The 8,201-nt window shown below is 42.1% G+C and overlaps 1 protein-coding gene across 1 annotated transcript in view; it reads right to left on the bottom strand.

Moving 5' to 3' along the window:
• Positions 1 to 7,128, bottom strand: part of LOC143039953 (uncharacterized) — a 188,065-nt gene extending 180,937 nt beyond the window's left edge. The window contains exon 1 of the mRNA XM_076210426.1: positions 6,959 to 7,128. The gene's annotated coding sequence lies outside the window, so the exon portion shown is untranslated. The remainder of the gene's footprint in view (positions 1 to 6,958) is intronic.
• Positions 7,129 to 8,201: the final 1,073 nt, after the last annotated feature.

Raw genomic sequence — 8,201 nt, 5'->3', positions numbered from 1 at the left:
GAGGGAAAGGGAGGGAGAGAGGGAAAGGGAGGGAGAGAGGGAAAGGGAGGGAGAGAGGGAAAGGGAGGGAGAGAGGGAAAGGGAGGGAGAGAGGGAAAGGGAGGGAGAGAGGGAGAGGGAGGGAGAGAGGGAAAGGGAGGGAGAGAGGGAAAGGGAGGGAGAGAGGGAAAGGGAGGGAGAGAGGGAAAGGAAGGGAGAGAGGGAGAGGAAGGGAGAGAGGGAAAGAGGGGGAGAGAAAGGGAGGGAGAGAGAGGGAAAGGGAGGGAGAGAGGGAGAGAGGGAGAGAGGGATGGAAGGAGGGAGAGAGGGGTGGAAGGAGGGAGAGAGGGAAAGGGAGGGAGAGAGGGAAAGGGAGGGAGAGAGGGAGAGGAGGGAGAGAGGGAGAGGAGGGAGAGAGGGAGAGGAGGGAGAGGGAGCGAGAGGGAGAGGGAGAAGGAGCGAGAGGGAGCAAGAGGGACAGGGAGCAAGAGGGACAGGGAGCGAGAGGGAGAGGGAGCGAGAGGGAGAGGGAGCGAGAGGGAGGGGGAGAGGGAGAGTGGGCGAGAGGAAGAGGGAGCGAGAGGGAGAAGGGAGAGAGGGGGAGTGAGGGTGAGAGGGGGAGTGAGAGTGAGAGGGGGAGTGAGAGCGAGAGGGGGAGTGAGAAGGAGCGAGCAAGAAGGAGCGAGCGCGACGGTTCCTCGCCGCCAATGCAACCCACCCCCACCCCCCTCTTGGCACTCGGGCCACGTGCAACAGGGGCCTCCGACTTCCGGTGGCCCAGCCAGCTGTGAAAAGGCAACCATGTCCATTAACTCAGCTGGTGAGCCTTTCAGCCAGATGGCCACTGAGCCACCTTTCGCGACACCGAGGTTCCTTCTGACTGAGAAACCCCACAAAGGGGGACCGCGTCAATTTTTGACAAAAGACCACAGTTTGATATCTTTATACTTGCATATCTGTAGCAAAGTCACCCCTTGAAGAACTCGTTTTCTATAACATTCGTGTACCGTAATTAATTTCCGTATTAATAATTGTCACCCCGCTAGAATTAGTATTATGGAAATATAACATTGTTGAAACTTTTATGTACCAAATATTTCTATATGTAAATATCTATAAATGTTAGTAATATTATTCTGTATGGTTAGAATTGTAATACGTAAGCGAAATTGTTCGCAGTACTCCTAAATGTACATTGCACCCTTCTTGCATAAAGACTTCTATTCCGCTGCCAAGACAGTAGCCTTATTCACCTATACCACGCATTTTAATTCCAATAAAGAAATCCCGAGAGAATTGGAGTTTTCTTTATTCCATCCATTCACTCACGGACGAGTACCTTAACCAACTGTAGTAACATACCACTACATATTACCCTACAATGGCCCAGTAAGTTACCTTCAGGTCGGCACTAAGCCATTTACCATTCAGTCTGCACTTCACTATTTGCAACTCATTTCAACCATCAATTTAACCCAACCCACTCCAACGATCGTAACCTACCTTAGTACAATATCTATAGCCTAGATCAATCCATATTTTACAACACATCTTATTCTTACTATATATGATTCTGTTCATTTCAATTACAACCTATTCCCACCACTTATAATTCAGACTAGTTCACTATTCATAACACAGTGCACACAATTACTTACAAGCAGTTGGTAGAGCACTGGACTGGGAAGTACGATAGTGCTCGCAGTACCCAGTTCGAATCCTGCCCAGGGCCGAAATTATTTCGGTATCGCTGTGCTTCGGGTCGTTATTCTGACTCTCGTGGGCGGGGAGTTGGGGGTGTGTGTGTGTGAAAGGTCATAGCATTACCCATAGATCGGTCATACGAGCTCTGAGCTCTCTTCCGGGAGGGAAATAGCTGTCGATCACGAGTCCAACACGTGATCCAAAGGCCAAGGTGAATACACACACACACACACACACACACACACACACACACACACACACACACACACACACACACACACACACACACACAACGTACGCACGCACACGCACACGCACACGCACACTCACAAACGCACACATACGCGCACACGCACACGCACACACACACACACACACACACACACACACACACACACACACACACACACACACACACACACACACACACACACACACACACACTTCAAACAAAACTTAGAATTTGTAAATACGCATGTAGTTTGATTCTGATCGCTACCGCTGTGCGTCTGTTTGTCATTTGTCTGACATAGTTAACCCAGACTTACGGTCAAATTGACATACCAGTGTGTTTGAGCGATTATATGCTATAAAAAGCGTTAATGGGATTGCCGTAAAATTTATTGAAATTATCTTAAATTTTGCTATGAAATATTCTCAGAAATATTCCGAAATAAAAAAGTAAAATAATTTTATAATTACTTTGATCGTAAATTTGATGGATAATAATGTACAGTGTAGATCACCATTTACAATCCAACTTCATTCATCGATTACAACCCAGCCTATTCAATTATTTACAACCTCACCTAGTCCACATTTTCCAATCCTGTCTTCTGTACACATCACAACCCATTTTATTCCATCATTTACAACCTAAACATTGCAACGAATTCCGTTGAAGGAAACTCGGAAATATTGTAATTATGATCTTATTTTTCCAAGAACGTCAGATAACTTACCTGGTTGAGTTCTCTGACATAATGTCTGGATTTGTAGTGTATTCTTGAGGCTTCGAGAGAACTGTAAAAGTTCCTTTGCCGAAGTCTCTAAGCGAAGCGTCTGGTAACGGCGCTGAAGGTTATCTGACGTTCAGTTAACGAAACGTAGTCTCGTTCGGCTGGGGTTCTTGCGAGCTCGTAAAAAGGTTTCGAAGCCACGGGACAACTAATACTTTAAGTAAGTTCTCAAAGTTCCCGATTTGTTAATCAAAATTACAGCAGGTTTGATAAGAATAAAGAGGGAGGGGAGTTTAATAGTAAATTAAAATTACGATAGTGTGGTACGAAATTTCAGGAAAGGTTTCCGATTCGAAATTAAACAAGCTTTCGGGAAATTGCCGTAGCTCAAAGTAAACAATGCAATTCCCGTAACAAAAATTACCACAGAAAAGAATTCAACATCTCATATGACTGCTTCGCTTGACCGCGTTATTTATTTTTCAAACTCGATTGAACGGGAGAAATTGTTAATACAAATTTCGTAATGCATGCTCTGCAAAGAGAGGAGAAACATAGCGAGATGGTGCGTTTTGGAGGTTATTTGTAAAACAAGTAGACGTTTGGAGACACGACTTTCGTCTTCTGCTGTACACCATCTGATGATGTTCTCTCAAGTATCAGAAACGCAGAGGGGGAGGGGGAATGGGGGCGGGCAGGGTGAGGGGGCCAGTGGGATTGGGACTGGGAGTGGGAGTGGTAGGGCGAGTGGGAATGGGAGTGGGAGGGTGAGAGGGAGGTTGGAGTTGGAGGGGCAGGGAGGGATAGGGGAGGGTTAGTATTAGGGGGAATGGGAGGGTTAGGGTTAGGGGGTAGTGGGAGGAGTGGGAGGGGGCTTACGAGTGGCTTCACATGGCGTTTATTTAAGAACAGAAGGAAATAAGAGTGGAAGAGACATCAAACGATGGGGTGTTGAATCCGAGGGCATTGGGTAAATATGTATAGAATGAACGTCTGAATGTATGTATGTATGTATGTATGTATGTATGTATGTATGTATGTATGTATGTATGTATGTATGTATATATGTATGTGAGTGTGTGTATGTATGTATGTATGTGAGTGTGTGTATGTATGTATGTATGTGTGTATGTATGTGTGTGTACGTATGTATGTGTGTATGTGTGTATGTATGTATGTATGTGTGTATGTATGTATGTGTGTATGTATGTATATATGTATGTATGTATGTATGTGTGTATGTATGTATGTATATATGTATGTACGTGCGCACGTACGTATGTATGTATTCATAGTTACATGTGTGCGTATGTATTTATGAAAGCACGTGTGTATGTGTGCATGCATGCATGTATGTATGTATGTATGTATGTATGTATGCATGTATGTATGTATGTCTGCATACATATACGTACGTATGGATGTAGGTAGGTAGGTATATATGCATGTATGTGTGCATGTATTTATGAATGTATGTGTGTATGCATGTATGCATATGTGTATGTATGTATATATGCATACATAATATACGTGTGTGTGTTTGCATATATGTAGTCATGTATGTATGAATGTATACATGTATGTGTGCATACATCTATGTTTGTATGTACGTATGTATGTGCGCCAGCCAGAATAAAATGAAAAAAGTGTCATCCTGTATACGTAAGTGTTGGATCTGGTGAGAGACAGGAACCCCATCCCCTTTGCTATCGTACGCCTGGGAAATGGTCCGGGGGGGCTTGCTATAAAGATGAACAAGATAGCCTGACGATAACCATGATAAAAATCTATTAAGTTACCCATAACCAGCGCCGAGGTTGAGTAAAGAACAGATACAGAACGGAGTGATAGTAGATAAAATCTTCGAGTGGAAACGAGACTTCATCCATAAAAAGGTATTGCGTGGCTCTGTCCCGTAGGGGTGTCAGTCAATCCCACAACAGGTTGATTGTATAAAACGTATGCAGTCACCGCAGGATGAAAAGAAACGGCATGAGGAAGGCGTTAATTGGTCACGTGACCTTATTGGAGTTAAACGAGTTCCTTCCTTTTGTGTAATTCGGGTCCTTCGGTGACGTGAAAGAAGTGGTCAGGATACGACTGATTGATTGATTTATTTTTATTATTATTATTATTATTATTATTTTTTTTTTTTTGTCAGGATACGAGTACAATATACACTTTCGAGCACACCCATGGACACTGAAAGGAAGTAACGGACACGGAATAAAAAGAGCGAGAATAGAAAGATCGTAGATTTTTTTTTTAACAGAATGTCCCTGCTGCCTTTGATCTCAACGTCCTATCAAGGCTGCAGGGGAGCATGAGAACACGATAAAACACACACGTGCATGTACACGTGCACATGAACGTACACACGCACACACACACAAAATTCTAACCACTCTGATAGAACCAAAATTGGAATATGCAGCAACAGTATGGTCACCAAGTACAAAAAAATGTATAAAAAAACTTGAAAGAATACAAAGAGCAATTACAAAATTGGCACCAACACTCTCAAAACTATCATATGAAGAGAGACCAGCAAAACTTGAACTACAGACATTAGAGCAAAGAAGAGAGAGAGGAGATTTGATAGCTATTTACAGAATCATGAAAGGCATAGAAGTTATTGATAGAGAGAATCTGATAAAATGGGATGATGGAAACACAAGAGGACACGGAAGGAAAATCAAGGACAGCTATAGAAGAGATCTGAAAAAGAACAGCTTTCCTCACAGAGTAATAGACAGTTGGAACAAGTTGGATGAAAAAATAGTGTGTGCAAGAACAATACATGAATTTAAAAATAGTTTAGATAAAATGAGATATGGAGACGGGACCCTACGAGCGTAGCTCTCCTTCCCGTGAAATACAACTAGGTAAATACACACACACACACACACAGTTGGAAGAGTTCCCGGCTACCACTACGACGGTCCGGGTTCGAATCCCGAAAAGGGCTGACATGATTCAGTATCGCTGCGCTGCGAGTCGTTACTCCAACTCCCGTGGGCGGGGAGTTGTGTGTGTGTGTGTGTGTGTGTGTGTGTGTGTGTGTGTGTGTGTGTGTGTGTGTGTGTGTGTGTGTGTGTGTGTGTGTGTGTGTGTGTGTGTGTGTGTGTGTGTGTGTGTGTGTGTGAGGTCATAGCATTACCCATAGATCGGTCATATATGAACTCTGAGCTCTATTCTGGGAAGGAAATAGCTATCGATCACGAGTGTAACACGTGATCCAAGACCATGGTGAATCACATACACACACACACACACCCGCGCGCGCGCTCACGCACTTATATAAAGACATATAGGAGCCGCAAGGCAAATGATAACATCACAGCAAACGCTAGCAACGGGTGTCAGGCAGCGCGGCAGTTGTCAACAATTGGTTACATTAAAGCCACGAGCGATCTATTAGGCTAACGAGCTATTCCCAATGAATTATGGCGCCTGGAAGAAATGAGTGATGCGTTACGGCAACGACCAATAATCCACGTGAAATTCGAACAATGACTAATGGGAACGAGGTGACTTGTGCCGTGCTTTGTGTGGCGAAGATTGGTGTCAAAATGGTTAGGTCATTTCTTTTTTTCTTTCGCCCTTGCAGAGCTGTCGTTGCGGACGCAGGCAGAGGGAAGGTCACAGTCAAACGACCCCTTCTCCCTTACCCTCTCCCTCCTCCCTCGCCCTTCTCCTCCACCCCACCCCCCCGCCTGCATTTGTAAACAAGGTCACTCGACGTCACACATGACGCCCTTGGGGGGGGGGTTAAGGTCAAGGTAATATGAAGAATACACGGTTATTTGCACTTTTGCATACATGTATGCACGCACACGCGCACACACACGCACAGGTACGGACACGAACACGGCACAAATAGACAAAAAATATAACGACAGATACAGAGACAGAGACAGACAGACAGGCAGACAGACACAGACAAAGGTAGAGACAGGAAGACAAAAAGATAAAACGACATACAGACACAGACAGACAGATATACAGAGAGACAGACAGACTGACTCGAGACGCGAATGGAGTATAGATCAAATCGGGCTAAGGAGTCTGCATCGGTCCATAGTTCAGTTCCATGGGGTCAGCGTGACCTATGACGAATATGACCTATGACCTATGACCTATGACCTATGACGAATACAATAATCAAAATGGATCATGGGTTTCGATTGGTTAACCATTATGATATTCAACACTTGTAAGTTCCTCTAATTTGAATTCGGCGTTGGTTAGAATAAAACATTTAAAGTAACCACTGAGAATTAATTGATCCAGATTAAATGGTAACTTAAACTTACCTCCTCTGTTGAGACGATGAAGGTAGCGTAGATGTTAATCTGTATTTCAAGTATTTTGTTCGTCATTCTTGTAACACAAAAACAGAGCAACACTGACAGGTTCTCATGAACTTCGAGTTATTTGCGCTTACACAAGATCTTTTATTTACCACTTAAAAACCAACATAACACTAACCACCTCATACGCACGAAATGCCAGAATGTACTGTAACTTTTCATCGTCTTTCTTTGAGATTCTAAGATTTACTTATTATATTTTTTCATTCAACTGAAAGAGAAAACACCGACATATTTTTTTTATAATATTTCAGTTCATATAATGTTAATACAATCAAAGCAACTCCATTTCAAATAACTTATTCACTAATTGAGACTTGTTTTGATTCAGTGAGATCGCAGAGTAGGTGGAGCCTAGTGACGTCAACGCACGACAACTGTTTCCAAACTTTATAAAAGCAAAACGATTTGTAAAAAAGACGAACATATATATATATATATATATAAATATATATATATATATATATATATATATATATATATATGTATGCGCGTGTGTGTACATATATGCATACGCTGTATGTCTATGATAAATAGATAAACAATAGTATACTATTAATAATACATAAACAGTAGACACTGAGGAATTAATGAATGAATGAATAAACAAGTAAGGGAATGAAATGCATACATATAAGCAAATGAAGAAATAATTACGTGCGACGTTGATTTGACTTTAAAATGATGGAACCGCAGTGGATAACAAATGTACAAGAAAAAATACTCTGCAAAAATAATTACGATAAGATAGTGGCATCAATTGACTGATGTTTAAAAAAAAAAAAAAAAAAAAATGGAAAAATAGATTTTTTTTAATTTTAGCTTTCGACGATATCCACCAAAAGATAAATTAAAAAAAAAAAAAAAAAAAAATAGTGGGAGTGATTATTCCATTCAAAACCCTATACATTCCTAATATTTTTAAATAGAGCTCTGGATTTAAAAATGGCAAAAGCCTTGTCATGAACTCTTTCTTCTTTAGTCCGGATATGCTCATATAGAATAAGAATTGCAGCCTTTACGACAAAAATAAATGAGAGAGAGAGAGAGAGAGAGAGAGAGAGAGAGAGAGAGAGAGAGAGAGAGAGAGAGAGAGAGAGAGAGAGAGAGATTGAGAGATTGAGAGATTGAGAGATTGAGAGATAGATAGATAGATAGAGAGAGAGACAGACAGACACAGAGAGAA

The sequence above is a fragment of the Oratosquilla oratoria genome, chromosome 27 (genome assembly GCF_046742065.1).
Source record: "Oratosquilla oratoria isolate Oo_2021 chromosome 27, ASM4674206v1, whole genome shotgun sequence".
Taxonomy (NCBI): domain Eukaryota; kingdom Metazoa; phylum Arthropoda; class Malacostraca; order Stomatopoda; family Squillidae; genus Oratosquilla; species Oratosquilla oratoria.
Note: the sequence above shows the minus strand (reverse complement) of the source record. Positions and strands in the feature narration are given on the sequence as shown.